This window comes from Diabrotica undecimpunctata, chromosome 4 (assembly GCF_040954645.1).
Source record: "Diabrotica undecimpunctata isolate CICGRU chromosome 4, icDiaUnde3, whole genome shotgun sequence".
NCBI classification, from domain to species: Eukaryota; Metazoa; Arthropoda; class Insecta; order Coleoptera; family Chrysomelidae; genus Diabrotica; species Diabrotica undecimpunctata.
Window position 1 is genome coordinate 140111958 of NC_092806.1, and position 24019 is coordinate 140135976.

Genomic DNA, 24019 nt, shown 5'->3' on the forward strand with positions numbered 1-24019 from the left:
GTACAATATAAAAAATATATTTATTTAGTTCAAATAAATGTTTCAATCATATACTCTACGACACTGGTTGGTGATCTCTAACCATTCACTATACCCTCCTAATAGGATTATAAGGTATTGTATTCCTTTAGATACAAGGTGGGTTAGTCGAAAACATCTTAAACCGTCAGTTTCAGGTTGGTTTTTACTATTATATCGTATTACCTATCCTCTCTGTATTTCATTTCTCTAATTAGGGTTAAACTTGTAGTGAGCTATCGACAAATTGTGAACCGATAATAAGTAATTCTATTCTGGGTGCAAGTACCTACTGGTATTAAAGGAAACAAAAAAGCGGGCTAACTTGCTCGGGAAGAGGCAAAGAAACATACGAACCTTCGAAGAAAAGATCCAAATATTTACTAGAAATAAACAGAAATTATCTGCGCATTATCGTAGGTCTCCTAACAAAACACTGTAGCCTGAAGAGCTACAAGAACTAAATCGGACAGGCATAAAGTGCGAATTGCTGATTCTGTCAGGTTGATGACATGACTTCGGAAAACGTTCTGTGTAATTACCCAGAGTTGGATAGGATACGTCTCAATACATTTGAGCATTATTAACTCAGACCCTACAACTTTGTAGAAGTCACATAAGTTAATAATAGACTTTGTTAAAATGGGCTGGGCTGAAGAGACAATTTTAACCTAGGGATGAGTCACATTAGACCTCCTACGTCGAGTAAAAGGATAATTTTAAGCACCCACTCATATTAAACATACCTTAATCAAAAAATTTTATTCAGAAATGTTGTGCAAACTTTTATTACGAACATTTTGGTACCAAAATTTGCTCAATAGCCAAAGAATCATTAGCCTTTTTGGGGGTACGCCGCTCGCCTAATAAGTTGTCTAAGTCAAAATTCTTTGTAAACATCTTGGAAGTTATATTTATAGTATCATAAATAATTTTTTGTAATAAACACAATATATTACCCATGAAAATAATGACAAAAACTGTTAAACAATCAATTTTGTACTTTATAAATGAAGAAATCAAGTATATCCAGTATATTTATATCTTCCAGATCTTCTACTAGTTGTTGGCAAACTGGCTTTGCAATTTTGTTACATTCCTCCGCAGATTCAAAATTGTTCCTTGTGGGAAAGCAACCTCCGTAGGTGGTTAATACACAAGATCGAGTTTTCATGTCCCAGCGATATACATAAAACAAAGCATAGCACCTGATGTTAGTTCGCACGTCCTCAACATGTCTAAAGCAGTCTACAACAAAATAATTTTTAATAGAATTTAATTGTTTTAGACATTTCTTTTAGATTGGTTGAATAAATGTCAAATAAAATGTTTTCATTAATAAACTATATAATTATAACTAGAACAGAACATGCTTTAAGCCTCTAAAATGTTAACCTTTATCCGGCCAATGGACTATTTTGACTTTGTTATTTTTTCTTATTTTACGTAACCGGCAACATGTATTTTTATTCTTATGTAATAATAACGGTAATGACGCTTATATCTTCGCTAACTACAAGATTTGACATGATCTGGGTTTTAGATATATTTATTTTCAATCCCCTTCTAGCGAGGAAAGGTAGAGCTGCTTTAAAAGTTCTTTAGCCTCATCTATCCTATAAACTATTAACACCATGTCATCTGCAAACCTTAGGTGGCTAAACCTATAGCTAAGTATTCTACTTTTATTCCTATGCAGGGTCGGCTTTCCCAATTTAAATTATTTTCTCAAAAATTTCTATCTTGGGTCATACCAATATTAATCTGCTTTACTGACATACACTGCCTTGCACCAGGTCTTCTTTTATCTTTCTTAACTACTACTCCTAGGATCTGCAGCATTTACTTATTCGGGAGTCAGTAAGTCGGGTTATAAGTCACAACTTATGCTCAATATCGTTTCCTAGTCCTCACAGCGAGAAGAAATTGAACATACACAGCATCAAGGTTTAATAGCTTCTTCAGATTCTTCAGGCAAGATATTACAAGGGTGATTTCTAGTTAAACTATTAGAAAACGGTTGTATGCATGTCATTTGTAAAAACATTAAAGAAAGGCCGTAGAAAAACGCACCACACACTCACGGTTGACGTAGGAGCAGATATCGTTGGACAATAGAACACAGTCAATGGTGCTTTTAAGACTGGAGACATTGCCTCTTTTCTGATGAAATTAGATTAAATTTTCATACGTTTGACTGTTGGTCTGTGGAGAAAAATAAAAGAAAACGATATAATGAAAATTTATTGGGTTCATCAACTCTCTTTGGAGGGGATTCACTTTGTGTTTGGGAAACGTATGTTATAATGAACGCACTGACTTAGTAATTTTAATTAATGTAACAATCACGACTGTATAATATGGTGACGGGGTCATAGAGCCAATGATAGTGCGATTTGCTGCTGCTATAGGTTACAGATTTGTTTCAAACAACGCTAATGCCTCCCCTCACCGCTCGAGAAGTATGGACGAATGGTTAGTATATCATCGAACTACAAGAATAAAGTGGCTAACGTGATCTTCGGACATAAATTGCATCGGACACGTTTGGGTAAAAATGTCCAGACTTTTAAAAGAAATCCTAAAGCCATCTTAAACTTTACAACAATTAGCTAATGAATTGCAAACAATTTGGAAAATAATACCACAAAATTGTATTGTGACATTACCTTATGTCTGTCTTAGCTCAGACAGTCATGTGCTCTAGATATTGCCGAAGGAATATTAGACTACTTACAAAGCCATAATATAGATTTAAGCAAATTAATTGTTAAAGGATATGACGGTACAAATGTCAATACGGGCTGGAAAGGTGAAGTCATTCTGATTATAGAAATGCGAGCAAATAAACCATTACAGTGGAGTGTATGCCTGTTGGACGCAAATGAACTTCCCTTACGTCATTTTTTGCAAAAATTAGATTAAAGGGCCTATTGGATCCTTTTTGTCAATTGCGAAAAAATGCCTGTTGTTAAATTAAAATACAGAGAAGTTGTTCGGCCTGTTGTAAACGAAAATTATCTAAATACAGAGCAACAGTATTTGTACAAACTATCTAAACCAATTGGAGATGAAATATGTTCTCAAAGTTTGTCAGAGAGAAGTCCAGGGAAGATGGCACACCCACGTTGGTTAACGACAGTTAACCGCATTCTTAGAGTTTATGTAGCTTAAGATTTGAATATGGAGCCAGGCAAACATGGAAATTAGTGCAGATCTCGAGAAATTTTCCGAATAATCTGTCATTGCTTATCAATAAAGTTATTCAAGACAATGCTTATTTTGCGCACCCGGAAAACATTCTAATTTCTATGTTAATAGAACACAGTTATTAAATCTGGCATAAAAAATCGTATTTTCAAAGTATAATACTTCATCCACAATTATAAGAACTGACTTATGCAGAATTTAAAAGTATCCCGCTGATAAAGTCGACGCCATAAAGAGATTTGCCTCTTCAGGTAAATAGTAAAAAGGGCCGGCTTAACGAATTTTATATTTTATTTGGCATTTACATTACATATTTAATTTAAATAAATATCTAGATAATTAAGGGAAAAATACATAAACTGATAACTTATTCAATATACAAAATCAACAAATGCAAAAGTATTTTTTTATTTACTTTTTACTTTAAATGTATTATTTAATTATTAGAAGGCCATGAATCTAAACTTGGACATAATTTTTAATACCTACAAACATTTTAAAATAACATTTTCTTATAATCTAAATTTAAAATCACTTCAGTATTAATTAATAATTATGATTTTCTACCACTAATGTTTTATAAGATTATTGATTAATAATTTTATGTGATGCACAACCTTTAGTGAAGAATAATTTTTTTTCGTGAAATTATTAATAAAGAAATTTATCATTTTTTGCCAACTTTTTCAGACATGAAACGGAAAAGTTAAACATAACATGTCAACATGAATAAATATGAACCTTTTAAAACGAGTAAATCGGTACTCACCTGAGGGACCGCAAACGTTCGGATACAATTAGCGTCCCTTTGTAAAGACAATGACGTCGACTTTACTAAAGTAACAAGACATTTACTTAACACAGAGACTACACATTACTCCCCTGAGTTAGTGATAAGTTATAGTCTAAAAAAATCATTATGAAATTGACTGGCCAGTTGGTTGTGAAAACCAGTGCCAATAAAACACAAAACACACACACACACACACACACACACACACACACACACACACACACACACACACACACACACACACAAAACGAGTATAAATATTACATCACATAGATATTATGTTAAATCTGTGTCACTATCACTGTCGTCTTTTAAATTGATGATAATATTTTGTATATTATATGTAGGAAAATATGAATTCTCAGCTTTCATAACATATGAGACTGCATTTTTCCAACTATTCGCATCAATTTTGAGTACTTCCTTTTCAATTAAATGCAGGACAGATGCATTTATATGTGGCGAAGTATTATTTCTTCGAACTCTTGACTTAAGTTGATGCCACATACATATGTTTGATTGGGTTAAATACCCAGTAATATGGTGGAAGTCTTAAAATCGTATGACCCATGTTTTCGGCATAATTATCAAAAAAGTATTCTTTTTTCAATGCGAAACTTTTTAAAATGCCCAATAAATCCTTCTTAGTATTATCTATGTGAAAATAAATATCTTTGTCATACAAGTAATTCTGTATTGTTATTTTCGTATCGCTTGAACTGGGAATTTTATTTAATTGCCTGCTATGATATGTTGCATTGTCCATAACTACAACACTATTAGGGGGTATATTGGGTATTAACTTATTTTTGAACCAGTCTTCAAATATACCTGAAGTTGTGTTGTCATGGTAATTGAGACATGAATCACTGATGTTTTTAGCTGATAGAGATAAGGCATTTGGAACCCATCCATCGACTGATCCAGCATGGAATATTGTTATTCTTTTTTCTCTATTAGAAGGTGCTTTTGTTGAACAAGATTGACTATTATCTACCCAACCTTTAGATGGCGTATCGTGTGTATCAAACCACGTTTCATCTAAATAAATAATAGGTCGATTTTCTCGACGACACTGTTTAATTTTGTTTAAATATTCCATTCGCCATATCCGTAAACGATTGGATTCCATAAGTACCTGTCTTTTATCTACTTTTTTGTATTTAAACCCTATACGTTGCAAACACTTCCAAACAGTTGTTCTACCGCACTTAATTTCAGTGTTGTCGACGTGAAGCCTGTCAACTAATATATCTAGTGTGGGTACAATTTGTTGTGGTAATCTTGGTATAATAGGATTAGTTACAATTTTTCTGACTGTGGATAATGGTTTTTTAGTCAAAGTTGCCGTTTCATGTAAGGCTTCGTTACTGTCCATATTTTTTTCGACAAGAGTTTGAAAAACATTAGCAATAATTTGTTTTGCATCAGTAGATAAATGTATTCGTTGGCGCTGTTCAGGTTCTAATACTTGAATGAGATCACCTCCTTGTCGATTTGCTTCCGGTTCATTAACTGGCCGAATTGCCCTATTATTCTCTGGACTCCAGGGACGCCACATTGTTTCATACAATAAAGGTAAATTTGACTACGTGGATTCACCGGCAAGTGTACACACTCTAAAAAAATAAACACTTTTATTACAATACTCAACTAATTTTTTGCACAAACTGAACACTCAAACGACTTTACAACCAATTCCGTCAAAGCAGACTTTTAAGTGTTAGTTTGTCATCGTACAACTCTCTTCAAATTAAAAAACAGTTAACGATAAGTAACAGGTAGAAAGTTATATAAATTCCAAGTAATTTGTTAATAGGTCAATTAAGTTAAACGTTTACTCATTATAACTGTATATACGGGTTTGTCAATTCTAATGTGTTTGGGATATTACCCGTTTTCCCAAAACTTATTAATTTCCACCACCGGTCCAGTCAATTTAACTAAATTGAGATCTTCATAATTTTGGGCGCTTTTATTTCGTTGAGACTTAAAATAATGATTAATAAAAGAATACAATAATTATGGGAAATTTGTATGTTTATAAAAAGAGTTTTTTGACATTACGCTTGAATGATAATATTTGATCTGATTATATGTACTAACCTACAGTTGACTTGGCTATATGCCGGTCCTGTCAGCTTGGATAGCTGTGATAATTATACAACAATAGAGTACTTACAAGGGATTATTCAGTTTTACAGCTGTTATTAAAATAACTTTTATAATGAGACACTAAATTTCTGGATACAGTTATACCTCAAATCAATTTCAATGCAGAAGATTACATACATCTCATAGACTGGATAAATAATACTATAACAGAACCTCCTCTAACACAGCATTTGGCCGACAAGGAATTGTGGGATATGGTTATATATAAACAAGTTCCAAATTTTGACCATTTTCCTTGCCGTACTCAAGCGGTGGAGAGATGTGTTAAAATAATTACAGATGCGTCAATAAAAGTGTATGGTAATGAATTTAGAGATTGTTACATTCGAGCTAAACTTGATACCAGAAAGAATTTGCCGATGTTTGAAAGTAAATGTCAATACTATGCTTCAAAAAGTAATTAAATAAAAAATAATATTATACATTTAATTTTGAGCAGAGGGGGGTGGATGGGTGGAACTCGCTGTGCAACTACCTCCTCGTGGTGAGTTCTTGGTTAAATGATTATACGGGATAATGTTAAATATTTGCATATTATTTCAATGCAAAGAACCTTTCGTGCCGAATATTAATTCAAGCGAAGAGCTGCACTATTCACAGCACATAAAAATTGTAAATATGAATTGTTTACCCTTTTTTTATATTTTTAGTCCTAAGGGCCGGTTAATTTTTTTTATAATTGGTTTCAAATGAGTGTAGAGTAATAAATCATGAAGTGTCATAAAATTTGCCTGAATTTCGGTGTCGTCATGGGCGTAGGCAAATGGACGGATGTCAACTTCGTCGTCAAAAATTGATGTACCTCAAAATATCATATTTTGGATATTTTGTGATAACCAATTTTATTTAATTTTTCGATTAACTTATTCTTCAAACTCGTATTCCATTATATGGTCATTAAAGCTAATTACATTTTTATTTATAAAAACAAATTCACTTCCTTACTGAACGAATAAAAGCATTAGAAGAAACTGATAAGGGTATGACGCACCTCCTAATATTACTAAGAACTAAAATAAATCAACATGAAGACTAATAACGCGTAATGAGGTTTTACTTACACTTTCATTATAATCCCTCTTTTATTTTATTATTATCATTCGACATTCGACATTCGAGTTAGTAATTGTTACTACACCAATTAAACGTACAGTAATATTGTGATATAGAAATAGTGAAAAAGTTATAAAATGGCGACATTTACTCCAAAGAAAAGAGGTGTAAAAAATTCTCCGCTATCTGTTAGTGAAAAAGTTATAATTTTAAATGTATATGATTGCATAAAACACGATCACCCTAGTTTGTCTGTGCAAGAAAGTGTTGAGCGATGTGCCCGAATGACTGGAATTGGACAGTCCACGATTTTTAAATTATTGCGAGAAAGAAAGATATCAGGCCAGTTAAGTCCATGCAAGAGAAAATCAGGAAGACCAATAAAAATCTTAGGTGAAGACACCAAACGTGACATTCGAAGAAAAGTTCATTCGTTTTATTTTAAAAAGGAAATACCCACCCTTGACAAAATACTAATGGAGATAAGCCAAGATAACGATATTCCTTTGATATCCAGAAAACTTTTATGGAAAACTTTAAAAAGTATGAATTTTTCCTGGGAAAAGCACAATCGAAAGGCACTATTACTGGAAAGTGATGAAATCATTTGCTGGAGACGAAAATATTTGAGATCTATAAAACAGTACCGCAGAGAGCACAAGAAAATTTTTTATCTTGATGAGACGTGGATAAACGAAGGTTATATAGTCCAAAAAATGTGACAAGATAAAAATGTAACAAGTGCTCGCCAAGCTTTCATAGAAGGCCTTTCGACGGGTATTAAAGTGCCTTCGGGAAAAGGGAAGAGGCTTATAATTGCTCACATTGGAAGCGAAGAAGGATTTTTAAAAGAAGGTCTGTTAAGCTTTGAGTCGTGTCGGACGGGAGATTATCATGAGGACATGAATTCGGATGTCTTCGAAGACTACTTCGGGGAAATGTTAAAATTTCTTCCAGCTGATTCGGTCGTGGTTATGGATAATGCAAGCTTCCATTCAAGGCGCATAGAGAAGGTACCAACTTCAGCTTGGAGAAAGCAAGAAATTATTAACTGGCTGTCAAATAAAGGTATTCAGTTTGAGACGAATTCAATAAAGAAGGAACTACTAGCCGTAGTAAAACAACATAAATCTCGCTTCATAAAATATGCCGTAGAAGATGTAGCAGAAAAGTATAAAGTAACTGTGCTACGCCTACCGCCATATCATTGCGAATTAAATCCCATAGAACTTATATGGGCACAAGTTAAAGGATATGTTGCAAGGCACAATACCACATTTAAAATGAAAGATGTCAAGGTATTGTTTGATCAAGCCATTATGGAAATCACATCAGAAAACTGGCAAAAAGCAATCCAGCATGTTTTAAAAGAGGAAGATAAAATGTGGGAACTGGACAACTTGGTCGATCAGGTGGTTGACCCTATAATTATAACACCAGGGGGTGATGACAGTTCTTCGGATGAAGACTATAGTGATGTAGAATTGTAATAACGTATCCAGTAAAGTTTTTGTAGTTTTTGTGAATAAATTGATTTAAACTCCCCACAAGTGTTTCAATATGTAAAGTTCATTCGTGTGTGTTTGTGAGTATTTCCCGATTTCGGTTCGTATATATTTTATTGTTACATTTTATATTTTTTTAATAACACTGTTCTGCTGTATTACATTTTTATTTCCTTTAATATGATTTTTAAGAATGCATATTCTTTTGTCAATTAACCCACTAGCGCGCCTCTGGCTCAGTGTTTATCTGTCGATAACAATGGACTAATCCCTTAAAACAGGGTGATACCTACCTGCTCTTTATGAAACGACAGAATTTTGCAATGCGGACGGAATTTATTGACGGATTATTGACGGATTACCCTGTAGCGCTTTTGAATACTTCATGAGATTTTATTACTCTACACTCATTAGAAATAGATTATAGATCAATATGAAATTTTTTTACGAGATAATAGCATCAATATTAACATTTTAGATACTAGTCCGCCCTAAAAATTGGGCCTCCGGGGGCCCGGTCAAAAATAATTTAATTTGGTATATACCAAATATGGTATAATACCATATTTGGCACATATTATTACGACGACCTTATACAACTTTTTTTACTAGCCCGTTTAAAGTTTCCCAAAAAAATTTTTTGGCCCGGCTTATTGTAAGCATGTCATTTGTAAAAACATTAAACGCACCACACACTCACGGTTGACGGAGGAGTAGATATCATTGGACGATAGAATACAGTCAATGGTGCTTTTAAGACTGGAGACATTGCCTCTTTTCTGATGAAATAAGATTAAATTTTTATACGTTTGAATATTGGTCTGGGGAGAAAAAAAAGATAACGATATAATGAAAATTTATTGGATTCAATAACTCTCTTCCGAGGGGGAATCACTTTGCGTCTGGGAAACGTATGTTATAATGAACACGCTGACTTAGGAATTTTAATTAATGTAACAATCACGGCTGTATGATATGGTGATGGGGTCATAGAGCCAATGATAGTGCGATTTGCTGCTGCTATAGGTTACAGATTTGTTTCAAACAACGCTAATGCCTCCCCTCACCGCTCGAGAAGTATGGACGAATGGTTAGTATATCATCGAACTACAAGAATAAAGTGGCTAACGTGATCTTCGGACATAAATTACATCGGACACGTTTGTGTAAAAATGTCCAGACTTTTAAAAGAAATCCTAAAGCAATCTTAAACTTTACAACAATTAGCTAATGAATTGCAAACAATTTGGGAAATAATACGACAAAATTGTATTGATAATTTAATAATGACATTACCTTCCAGAGCAAGAGAATTAAGAGAAACAAGAGGGGGCCCTACAAAATATTAAATTGTGTATAAACGTGACAAGAAAACAATTTTATTATTATGACTTTTCTTGATTTTTTCAATGATTTTATATTTTTTTCTTATTTTATTAAAAATATTTTTTTTTGCTTCTTTTAACTGCCAAACATGGTCTATGAATAAAGTTTGTGTATAATATATTTGACTTTTATTTATTTTGAACTTCGACACATGTCTGAAACATAGATAATTTTCTAATATCCACTTCAATAATTGAGCAGTATACATTTGATAACCTTTGGCTAACTAAACTACTATCAAGGAAAGAGAAAAATTCAGTCAAGGTATAATAATAAAAAACATTTTTTTGTTAGTTTTATGTAATAACTTGATTAAAAAACGTGGGATAAGTCGTGCCATCTTAATATTATAATATTAAATAAAAAAGTATAGGTTGAATATGGATATTTTACAATATTTTAATGATTTTACCTTTTGATACGAATGTCCGATTTTGATATACATTCTTATACCACCATGGAGCAATCTTTTCTACGGAATACTCTTGACGCTTCGCATATATCTGGTTATAAGCTAAGGCGCTCAAAGCGAAAAGGAAAATAAAGAAAGAAATGAAATTCATTTCTACTTTTGAAGTTAGAACAACGAACTTTTCTTACGATAACATTCGACTCTACGTCGTGACGAAAAGAAATAAATTATATCCTAGTTTATGTACGTATATGTACTAGTATTTAATTTAAAATTAGTGATGCTTTTAGCTATAAAAAAATTAAAATACATTATGCGTAGGCTTTACTACTTTCTTTACAATAAGATAATTTTTTTTTTAACAATAAACACTTTAATTAATTGTGTATTGACTATTTTTAATTAAATATACATATGGTTATTATTATACGACCGATATTATGTTCAATTTATTTAACAGAGTTAAGTATTGCATTGATAAGCTTTAGAACAATTTAAAAAAATAATTGAATAAAATCATGATAATATAAAAATAAACTAAGGAAAACCCACCTGTTTTTTTTTATTTTATTTTAATATTTTATGAAAATGAAGTTAACCTAAAAATTACCTCTTAAAATAAACTGACGTGTAAACACTTGTGTACAACAGTGTAAATAATACACAAAACTTATTTTAAATTTGCGTACTCTTATTAATAATAAATAAAATAATAAACGGCAACATTCAAATAAAATCAAAATAGTATGTATACTAATCCTCGGTACACTAATCCTAGTTTACCTCTTGTAAATTTAACAATTATTCACTACTAACACATACCAAATAAAACAGCGTGAAACTATAAATGAAAGGTTTAGTGTTTATATTTTTCAAATTATATAATAGTCTATAGATTTGTATGTACAAATAGAAAGATTACTATTTAAAAAATAGCTTTTGGGTCATCACCATTTGTTTTGTGTTTAGTAAAACTAATTACCGTCAATAAAAATATATTTAGTTACACCATATAATGCATTGATGAAATAAACAAATAATAAATTCACAAAAAAGTATTACTCGATTAAACGATTGTCAAAATTTAAATCATGTCATAACGGCTAGATCCTTATTTGAGATTGGGCACTCGAAAGGACATATAAGAAACCTTTGCAGCTAAATTTTTAGCACCCTAGGTGGCCCCTCAGTGGTTGGCCTTTGCTTTAAAAAATCTGAAAAAAATTATGAATACGAGTATTTATTTTATGCCTTAAAATACTAAGAAATACTTTTGAATGGCGTGGTTAGATTTGCCATTTGCTCTCCGTAACATACTCAAAATTCGAAAAAAAAAACATTTTTTTATTTCCACCATGTTTTAGGCACATAAACTCCCATTTGGGCATTTTTGGACTGAAACATACTAGCCATGCACTAAAAACATGAGACAAATTATAAAAATATCTACATAACCTAAAATTATTTGAAAAATTCAAATATTTTTCCTGAGCTCAATTTTTATCCAAAAAAATCTGAAAAAAATTATAGTGTTTTTTGACATTAAAATGTATGTTTATAATTTTTTTCAGATTTTTTAAAGCAAAATATGGCTTATAAATTTTTTTTTTCGAAAACGCAGATTTTTTGCAATAGGGGACTCTTAGGACCACCTAAGGAGCTAAATCCCAAAATTTTACCATCTTATGCTGCTATAACCTTTACTATCAAATAGTATTTATTTATATTTTATTATTAATTTAATAATACGTCTGAATTTGACAGATCTGTCAGAAATAAACGTTTGCTTTGTTAATATGTTAGCACAGTGGTTCTCAACTTAAGGGCGCGCCCTCCTGGGGGGGGGGGCGTGAGAGAATTTCAGGAGAGGCGTGAGTGTACAAAGAAAAAAAATAAAAAATATATATTTTGTTGAAAAACAAAATATTTTGTATTTGTCTTGTCTTATGTATGGCAACATCGTAGGAGCGCAAAGTATATTTACCAACACTATATTGCATGCACTCCTGGCTCCAGTTCAGTGACTCCCTCTCACGCGTCAGTCTCAGTCGACAGCGTCTGTGTGCTGTTTGTACCAATCAGCGTAATCGTTATTTAATAACAGAGTGATCGTTTGTAAATTATTTATTAGTGTTGTGTAACAGCTTTGAAAATGGCTAAGTCATTTCCAAAGAAAAGATTGTATTCAGACAATTATATCAAGTATGGTTTTACCTTTATGGAGAAAAACGGCAGTCATTTACCTCAGTGTGTCAACTGCCACGCTGTTCTTAGTAATAATGCAATGCGCCTCGGACGTTTGGAACGGCATCTAATTACAAACCATTCTTCTTTGAAAGATAAAGGCCCAGCATTTTTTATTGCCAAAAAAAGTAGCCTAAAACGTATGAAACTTGATTCTACTGCAAATTTTCGTGTTGAAAATGAGAAAGCTGTGAAAGCATCATACAAAGTAGCACTTTTGATAGTTAAAAACAAGAAACCACATACTATTGGTGAGTCACCAATTAAACCTTGTTTATCTACTGCTTGTAGTACCGTACTTAGATAAGACAGTTGTAAGAAAGTAGAAAAAATTTCTCTCTTAAACGACACAGTAAAACGTAGACTTGATGACATGGCTCTGGATTTGAAAAATCAACTATTGCAAAAATTAAAAGGTTCATCGTTTTTTTCTTTGCAGTGTGACGAAAGAACTGATATTTCAAAGCATGCACAGTTATTGGTTTATTGTCGATTTATCGACAGAAAACGGTTCTTGGAGAAAATATTGTTTCCAACATTTCTTAAAACAACAACTAAAGACATCGACATATTTTCTGCTCTTGAAGATTTTTTAGTAATCAGTGAACTTCCATGGGAAAAAGTAATTGGCATAATTATGTACTGATGAGGCCCAAGCCATGACAGGATGTCGATCTGGATTTATGGAATTGGCAAAAAAGAAGAACCCTAGGATAATTGGTTCTCACTGCAATATTCACAGACAAGCTTTAGCTAGTCAGACTACCTGAACCTCTCAACGTCACATTAAACTAAGCAATTAAAATAGTTAACCACATCAAATCCAGCGCATTAAATATTAGGCTCTTTCAGGCACTATGTCAAGAACTGAATATTGATCAGGAAACCCTCCCGTTTTACACAGAAGTCCGGTGGTTATCCAAAGGAAATATGTTTGCAAGATTATTCAATTTAAAGTCAGAAGTTGAAATTTTGTTAATGACTTCAAAACAAGATCTTCACAGACGTTTTACAGATGATAAAAATATCTTTTACTTGGCTTATTTGCCTGACTTTTTTGAGACACTTAATGTCCTGAATCTGAAGCTTCAAGGCCGTAAAAACCTCTTAAACACATAAGATGCAATTAAGAGGTTTATAGGAAAATATCGCCTTGGCAATGCCGCCTTCAGAGTTCCAAGCCAAACTTTTTCTCTTTTACTAAACTGAACGACCTTCTCAATGATATTCAAACCCTTCCACTACATCTAGTTTCGGATTTGAAAGACGTCATATCACGGCATTTGGAAGAACTGAAAAATCAAATTCAAAAGTACTTTCCAGATGTTAGCTCGGACAACTGGGAATTTAAGTTGACAAGAGATCCTTTTCTCCAGAGATCCAGATTTTGCAAACATGGACTTGGAAGATTTTTGGTTAACCTACTTTCCTGTTTACCCAGAAGTGGCTTTAGTATCTGAGAAGTTATTAGTCCAGTTTTAATCCACATATCTTTGCAAATCTGCTTTTTCTGTATTGGCGTATATAAAATCAAAATACCGTTCAAGGCTGGACGTTGAAAGTGACTTGAGGTGTGCTCTGACACAGTTTCAACCGAATATCGAAAAACTTGTCAAGAACAGACAATGCCAACTATCTCATTGAAAGTGCAAAAACACTCATAAAAGACTTTCAACTTTATATGCGTATTTGATTTTTTGATTATTCTTTTTCTCAAATAAATAAACAATGTTTAATGAGACATCAAATAAACTTTCGTATTTAAATATATCTGGATTTTAATTTTGCATCCCAGCTTTTGCTAACGTAGAGTTAGCATCGTCAGTTTCACATTTTCACTGTTCTAACTTGAACCAACCAATTATTGACTGGAGGGGAGGCGTGAGCTGTGTTCTTCTGTGTTCAAAGGGGGCGCCAGTGCTAAAAAGTTGAGAACCGCTGCGTTAGCAGATGGCGTTAGGAGCAAACATAAAAATTTATTGAAATATTTAATATAATATACTTTGTTTAAAATATAAATAATAAATAAATATTAAAATTACTTTATACATTTTTAAAATTATTAATTTAATTTTAAAACTAAAGAAAACATAGTATGGAGATTCGCGCTAGTCTACTTTATCGCTTACGGTACCACTTTTTTTTTAAAATTAAATTAAACTATAGTTCTGTTGGGCTGTCATTTAACCTTGCCTAATGAGTACTCTAAGTTTTATTGTCCCAACCTTTAGGCTTGGTCAATAGTAGTGTAAATTTATTTTCGCGACGAAATCCAACCGCCGCATAAGCCGCCATCTTGAATTTAATGGCGAGTTTGCTCAATATCTCTGCGATTTAAAGTTTTCGACAAAAAATGCTTGCAAATGCTATTTCGTACAATTTCTTTTTTAAAAATTTTTTCGTGTGTTCTGTATTTTCCTAGTTAACAGTGGGGAAATAGTGGAAGGGGAGTAAAGTATAATTATTAAATTATCTCGTATATTAACAACTTTATGACATAAATGTACCTAAATAAAAATGAAGAGAATTATATTTTATCTTGAAGACTTCGATTTTACTCTAATAAAATTTAGATAACAGCTAGATGATCACTCTATATCAGCCATACTCACTACGCGGCCCGTGGGCCGCATGCGGCCCTCGGATCGATTTTTCGCGGCCCCCAGACTGCTAGGCAGTAAAACAAAAATTTGCGAGTTATGATATGTTTCTATTTATGTATTTATTCAGATTACAGTAGTGTAGAGCGACGCCATACATTGTACCGCATTTCGCATTAGTAATCTTTACCCCCACCACAGTGGCACTGGCCGGCCAGTAAAGATGTTTCAAAACCTTGTGGACCTCGTAAATACGCATGCCCGAAAAAATAAATGGACCCTAAAAACATTTACCATTTTAATTTCATAGGAAATTAGGCGACAGGGTAGGATTTGCACGTACTAATGATGTCGAGTATTTCCAATAAACATATATAACAATAGTCATTTGGTATATTTTGTGAAAATTTCAGCCGTGTTATGAAAACACTTGTAAAGATTGTGAATGTCATAAGATCAAATGAACTAAACCACAGAGAGTTTCAAGAATTTTTGAAAGAACTTATGTGGCAATATGGGGACATTCTTTACCACACAGAAGTGACATGGTTTGAAACATTTCTTCAGCATTCGATATGAGATTACTCTGTTTTTGGCTACAAAGAATAAAGAGTTTCCTGATATTCATAATTTTAGTTTCTCACTGATACAATGAGCATTATGGATGAAACATTGACCAAATTGCAAGGAGACTACAATAACATTGCAATGAAAATGATGAGCATTGTGGTTTCACTGGAGCAGAAGCTGAATATGTATATTGAAGAATTGTCAAATGAAGATTATTCTAGCTTTCCTTCCGTTAAAGCACTGTTTGATGAAAATCTAGATGAAAGTCAAGAGATTTCTGAACTACTGAAGCTGTTAACAGACCTAAAGGATTAAATATCTCTGAGGTTTAGTGACTTCAGGAAGTTCCAAAAACCATTTCGCTTGGTGGAAAATCCATGGGCAATAACAACAGCAAATGTAGCTCATCTTTCTATTTTTAGATACGAAGCTAGGAATTTGAAAAATTAGTTAATTGATCTTCAGAATGATACAGAGCTCAAAAGTATTTTTGAAGAAAAAAAGAAGGAAAAAGCTCATTATAAGTTTTGGGAAGCAGTTAAAAATGAAAAATTTCCCAACTTAATTGACTGTGCTCAGAAAATTTTGTGTATTTTTACATTTAGATATGTCTGTGAATCTACATTCAGTAAGCTGAAGTTCATAAAAAACAAGTACATATCTAGGCTAACTAGTGAAGACGTTGAAAATATTTTGAGAATTTCAGTTTCTTCCCAACCTGCTAACATAGATGCCATTCTAGAGACTGAGAAATATTTCACCCGTCGACTTCAAAGAATTAACAAATTCTAGACTTGATATTCCCGGAGTCAAGTAAAAGACATTTTCTTACTTTTTACATGCAAAACAGTCCATATAATTTATAATTATATTGTTTTTACGTAACTTGTAATAAACCTATGTTATAGTCATATAGTTTTAAAGTTATTTCATACCACCACTTGCACTTGCGGCCCTGAGGAAAATTTCATTCAAACTATTAGGCTCTCAAAGAAATCCTAGTGAGGATCCCTGCTCTATATGGAGAAACTGTCAGAGAGGAGAATGAGGTCAAATATCTAGGGGTAATACTAGATAAGTGGCTTACATGGAACGCTTACTTGATAAAAATAGTCAACAAAGCAAAGTTTTCCATCTGAACATGTCAAAGGATATGTGGAAACATATGGTCGTCTATATATCAACAAAATACCACCCAAAAAAGCTAAATAAGTTTCAATGACAAGCATAATTAATCATTACAGGAGTGATGTTGACTACCCAGCGGCCTGCGTGAAGGTCATGCTTGACCTCCCTCCATTACATATATGGATGGAGAAGAAGGCGAAGGTAGCAGCATACAGGCTGGATGGACAGGAAGGCGGATAAGATGCCAGGAAGTATGGCAAAAGAATACAGAGATCAAATCTAAAGACATAAATAAAAATAATCCAGATTTGGATCTAAAACCGATGACGGAGTTGGAGCTAGGACATAGAGAGAGAATCTAAGGCTTAGCCTACAGGAACTAAAAAAGAGAAATTGTAGAGTCAGATCTATAAAAATTATATCTAATAGACAGGCGGCATTAAAAGTTAGTTTGGAACCGCCTTCAGAAACTGGTTCGGATCGGAAAAAGTAACTAAGTAATTCTATTCTGGGGGCAAGGACATACTGGTATTGAAGAAAACGAAAAAGCAGATTAACTTGGTAGGGGAGAGGCAAAAGAAACATTTAGAGGCCCAGAACCTGTCGTTGGTATAACAAAAAGCACATCCAAAACAACAATATCAGACTGAATGGAACAGATAAAACGTAAGTAAAGAGGCAGTAACAGTTCGAGCGCAAAACAGGTCATTTTCCCATGTAAATCTCCATAAGAAAATCTAAGGTCCATTCTGCTCATTTTTGGCTCTTTTCGAAGTGGAGGCGCGACCGCTCGTCGGATCGCGACGTATGAGGTGTCAAACGAACGGGAAGGGGACGGGGAACACGTAGAGGGAAAAACAAAGATGGCGGTATAGTCAAAACGGCACTATAACGTATCTTTGGGTCTATTGGTCCGATTGCAACGTATGAAGCGTTAAACGAAAGGTGAGAGAGAATAATGTATACATCAAGATGAAAACATGAAACAAAATCAATGCCAAAACGACACTATAACGTATCTCCGGGTCTATTGGTCCGATTGCAACGTATAAGGCGTCAAATGAAAGAGGATGGGGTAACGAATACGTTGAGATGAAAAACAAGCAACAAAATTAATGCCAAAATGGCACTATAACGTATCTCAGGTTCTATTAACTTGATTACTACGTATGAGGTATCAAATGAATATAACGTACAGCAGCGGCTATAGCTGGAAATAAAACGAATAGGAACGTTTACCATTCTTACACCATGACCAAACCAACATTCATCCACTCTATAATCTTCACAGTAACGCATGAAAAGTAACGAGCTGCATACTATATTTTTTACATACTACATAAAAATGTTAGCAAGGGCAGTCAAGCAATAAGTAATGCTTAAATGTAATAAGTAATGGGTAAATGTATAAGTAATGAACTGTTGTTAGTATCTAAGCAAAGGAATGATAGTAAGTTAACGAATATAGAGCCATGCTTAAAAATGATTAAAAGCATGCCATGAAAGGAACGTAGTCAATTCGGTTCAAACAAACATTTGTTGAAAAACAAAAATTTATTCTTAACGGCAGTCACCAACGTGAAGGTACGACTACACGACCGCCGGGAGAGGTTATGTTAGTATAGGACAAACAGTTAGTATGAATGAAGTCATTTACATAATATGATAATTTATTTAATAATTATACTTAACTTATTAAGATCAGCACATGATTTAACATGGTTTAGAAGACATCTTTTATTGATGGACATCTTTTATGTTAAGACATCGACACTTTGGTGTAAATTCATTAGTTACTATGTTGTATAGCGTTCAAATGAATTATTGGCGGTTAATAACTCTAGGCTATCTTTAAAAATAGGAAATTCTCCGACTCATGTTTAGAGACAGGCTATCGAAAAACGAACTTAAAACTAAATCGAAGAAGGCCATTAAGTTATCGATTGTCTTAGGAGGCTGCACGAACACATAGCTCTGGAGTTAACCAGAACGGTTCATTAATTTGCCAGTGGTCATATCTAAACATCTTTTATAAATGTGCTAATCTTAAGTATTGTAATTCAGAATTTATTAGTCATTATTTCACCATTTCATTTCGCTTTTCGTTTTTTTATATTATATGATAATTGTAATAGATCTTAATTTTCTAAATATTATTTCTAACGTTGCAATCGGGCCAATAGACCCGGAGATACGTTATAGTGCCGTTTTGACTATGCCGCCATCTTTGTTTTTTTCCTCTACGTGTTCCCCGTCCCCTTCCCGCTCGTTTGACACCTCATACTTTGCAATCGGACCAATAGACCCGGAGATACGTTATAGTGCCGTTTTGACTATGCCGCCATCTTTGTTTTTTCCCTCTACGTGTTCCCCGTCTCCTTCCCGTTCGTTTGACCCCTCATACGTCGCGATCCGACGAGCGGTCGCGCCTCCACTTCGAAAAGAGCCAAAAATGAGCAGAATGGACCTTAGATTTTTTTATGGAGATTTACATGGGAAAATGACCTGTTTTGCGCTCGAACTGTTACTGCCTCTTTACTAACGTAACCACTGGTACAAACAAGTGTGTCTCAAACATTTAGGGAATTGTATTTATGAACTTATCCAAGGAAGAAGAGATGCAAATAACTACTAGAAATGAACAGAAATGATCTGCGAGTTATCGTAGGTCTCCTAACAAAACACTGTCGCTTGAAGAACCACAAGAACTAAATCAGACAGACATAAAATGCGAATTGCAGATTCTGTCAGGTTAATAGGTGATACTACACAATACATTTGAGCATTATCAACTCAGACCCTACAACTTTGTAGAAGTCACCTAAGCTAATAATGGACTGTAAAAAGGGACTGTGCTGGAGAGACAATTTTAACCTAGAGATGAGTCACAAGAGACCTCTTACGTCGAGTGAAAGGGTAATTAAGCATCCACTCATATTGAACATATCTTAATCAAAAAATTTTATTAACAAATGTTTAGCACACTTTTATTACGAACATTTTGGTACCAAACTTTGCTCGATAGCCAAAGAATCATTAGCCTTTTTGGGGGTACGCCGTTCGCTTAATAAGTTAATTTCGATTTCTCATGGTTACAATACGTTGTTTACGTCAAAATCCTTTGTAAACATCTTGGAAGTTATATTTATAGGTTTATTATCATAAATATTTTTTTGTAATTAACACAATATATTACAGATGAAAATAATGACAAAAGCTGTTAAAAAATCAATTTTGTACTTTATAAATGAAGAAATCAAGTATATCCAGTATATTTATATCTTCCAGATCTTCTACTAGTTGTTGGCAAACTGGCTTTGCTATTTTGTTACATTCCTCCTCAGATTTAAAATTGTTCATTGTAGGAAGACAACCTCCGTAGAGGGATAATACACAAGATCGAGTTTTCATGTCCCAACGCCATACATAAAACAAACCATAGCACCCGGCACCAATTCGGGCGTCCTCGGTATCTCTAAAGCAATCTACAACAAAAAATATTTTTAATAGAATTTTATTGTTTTATGACATTTATTTTAGATTGGTTGAAGAAATGTTAAATGTTTTTATTAATAAACTATATAGTTATAACTAGAACAGACCATGGTTTAAGCCTCTAAAATGTTAACCTTTACCCGGACAATGGACTTTTTGACTTTGTTATTTTTTCTTATTTTAAGCAATCGGGCATTAAGTATTTTCAATCTTATGTATTAATAACGGTAATAACATTTATATATTCGCTAACTACAAGATTTGACATGATCTGGGTTTTAGATATATTTATTTTCAATCCCCTTCTAGCGAGGAAAGGTAGAGCTGCTTTAAAAGTTCTTTGGCCTCATCTATCCTATAAACTATTAACACTATATCATCTGCAATCTGCAAACCTTATTTGGCTAAACTTATATATATTCCAAAAGTGTAGTTAACGGTTACGGCGATATGGTGTCCCCCGAACTTACTCAACGTTGTATCGACGTGAGTCTGACGATCATTCACTCTAATATTAATTGTCTTAATAGTCTTTTTATATTTTGCTAGTAAAACTTAATGTATAGCTAAGTATTCTGTTTTTTTTTTCGACCTACGTCATACAAGGATATTAAGGGCCAGTACTACGTTTCGGCCACCTAATATTATCATGATTTTTCCAAAGTAGTCAACGTGATCATAGCTCAGTAGTTATGCACTGACTTACCTAACCCACCGACCCGAGTTCAATCGTTAGGTACTCAAGATTCTCTGTACTTTTATTCCTATGCAGGGTCTTCCTCCTCCTAAGTGCCTTCTCTGTTGAGGTTGGCGATCAATATGGCAAATTTCTCTCTATTCTGGGCTTGATGAATTAATTGACTTTCTTTTGGGTGGGTCCAATCTCTGATGTTTCGTAGCCAAGATTTTTTCTTTTGTCCTATGCCCCTTTTACCTTCAATATTGCCTTCTAATATTATTTGCAGCTGCTCAAATTCCCTATGGCGCATTATGTGTCCTAGATAGAACGTCTTTCTAATTTTGATAGTATTGACCAGATGAGGGCGTGTGTTCATTGCTCTCAATACTTCTTCATTCGTAGTTCTGCTGGTATAGCTTATTCTTAGCATTCGGCGGTACATCCACATTTCAAATGAAATGAATTTGTTGACGTCATACTGTTTTAATGTCCAGGTCTCACAGCCATATAGTAATAGAGACCACACATAACACTTTAGCGTTCTCAATCTTATTGAGACTGATAGCTTGGGGTTACAGAGCATTTTACGCATATTCATGAAACCAGATCTTGCTATTTCAATGCGTCTTCTAATTTCTTTTGAGTGGTCTAGTTGACTATTTAGTTTTCTGCCCAGGTATATGAAGGTTTGGGAACTCTGAAGGGTGATACCATTTATTTGTATGTTAGGTGTAACTTGTTCATGGAGGTTTTTGTGGAATACCAGAATTTTGGTTTTGGAAAAGTTAATGTCCAAGCCCAGCCGGTGACTTTCTTCTGATAATATGTTCATCAATATATTTAGTTGGTCTTCTATTTCTGCTAATACTACGGTGTCATCGGTATATCTTATATTGTTAATGATGATTCCATTGGCTCTGGCACCTTCAGGGCGGTCTTCAAGAGAAGCTCTTATTATATGTTCGGCATATACATTAAATGTATATTCCTATGTTGATGTACTTGGTGTTTCCATTCTCTGTTCGAACGCATCCTGTGTGGTTCCAGTATGTATTACTTATGATAGCTATGTCGTGTCCGTCCAACCCTACTTCTTTTAGCACCTCGATCAATTTTCCGTGTTTGATGCGGTCAAAGGACTTTCTATAATCGACAAAGTACACGTATAGCCGTTTTTGAACCTCAAACTACCTTTCCGCCATCAGTGTCAATCCCATAATTGCTTCTCTATTGCCTGTACCCTTTCTAAAGACATATTGAGAACGACTCAGGTATTCTTCACACTTATTTTGAATTCGGTTATAAATTATTCGCATAAAAATCTTAGCGGCATGACTCATTAGGGATACGACCCTATGCAGGGTCGGCTTTCCCAATTTGATTTATTTTCTCAAAATTTTCCATCTTGGGTCATACCAATATTAATCTCCTTTACTGACATACACTGCCTTGCACCAGGTCTTCTTTTATTTTTCTTAACTACTACTCCTAGGATCTGCAGCATTTACTTATTCGGAACAATGGGAAAAAGTCACAACTTATGCTCAATATCGTTTCCTAGTCCTCACAGCAAGAAGAAATTGGACATACACAACCTCAAGGTTTATTAGCTTCTTCACATTCTTCAGGCAAGATATTGCAAGTGTGATTTCTGGTTAAACTATCATAAAACGGTTGTATGCTAGGCCAAACCCAATTTTTTTTATTTTTCTACAGGGCTAATTGCCAAAAGTTGAAACTAGTGTTTGTATATTCCTATACAAAATTTGGACCGGATTAAAAAATAATTAACCGGGCCCACTGGCCCTTAAAGATTGTTTTTTTAATTTTTGGGGCTAGTGAAAAATTATTAGTAAACTACTTTTTTATTCTGCAAAAAAATAATCCATCTAATATATGGTAAGTTCGACCATCCCGTTTATTAAAATTAAATATTCTCTATCACTGGTGCGGACGTCGGTTTCTGAAACTGGGAACAGGTTAAAACTATTTAGTTGGAGCGCGCCAATTCTACTTAGCCGCGTTTACACGATGACAATTGGCGAGACAATTGTCAAAAGACAACTGACTGGCATGAAATTATTGTCTTCGTCTAAACACTTCAGGCCAATAACCTTGCCAACTGCCATCACAATTGGCCCAAAATTAAGTTGTCTCCGGGAATAGACTGAGGACAATGAGCGGCGCCCAGTGAATCCCCCCCCCCCCACCACTCGAAATCTCAATTGTCGCGACAATTGGCGCCGTGTGAACGGTATAGGCCAGTAGTGCTGTCTTAGGCCAGTTCCCTCACCGGACACCACAGATGACGAGAAGTCGGCCATGTTTTAGCTGTCTACTGCCATGGTAATAGTTGGCCCAGTATAAACTATCTTCTCGTTCAACTGGACTAGCCTCCGACAATCCGCAACCACGTGATGACAATTGTCTCGCCAATTGTCATCGTGTAAACGCGGCTTAAGCGAGGAAAACTGTATCTGTGTCTCGTATCAGTTGATTGCCGATCATCAAAGTGTCACCACATGAAGCGAGCTTTCGTAAAGTTTGTGTTATGAAATTTTGATCTTTTTTTGGATTGTATTTGTTTAATCGGTATAATAAAAACAATGGCGAAGCAAACGCGTGCTGACTTTTCTATGTATATTTTTGGAGGTGTAATTGACATTTTTCCGGAAGAAACAAGTGTATTGCCAACGTACGAAGATTAGATACGGTGTTTTCAAAGTGTACGCTTACAATTAAAAGGTAATG

General features: G+C 34.0%; 1 protein-coding gene and 1 long non-coding RNA gene across 2 annotated transcripts in view; one reads left to right on the top strand and one right to left on the bottom strand.

Annotated features, from left to right (window-relative positions):
- LOC140440117 (uncharacterized) overlaps positions 1-24019 on the top strand; it is a 352003-nt gene that overhangs the window by 91697 nt on the left and 236287 nt on the right. The gene's annotated exons all lie outside the window — the stretch shown is intronic.
- On the bottom strand, positions 905-10824 carry LOC140438452 (uncharacterized). The gene is made up of 2 exons (XR_011950531.1): positions 10553-10824; positions 905-1266 (listed from the first exon to the last, which is right to left on the bottom strand). It is a non-coding gene; the product is annotated as an uncharacterized lncRNA (long non-coding RNA).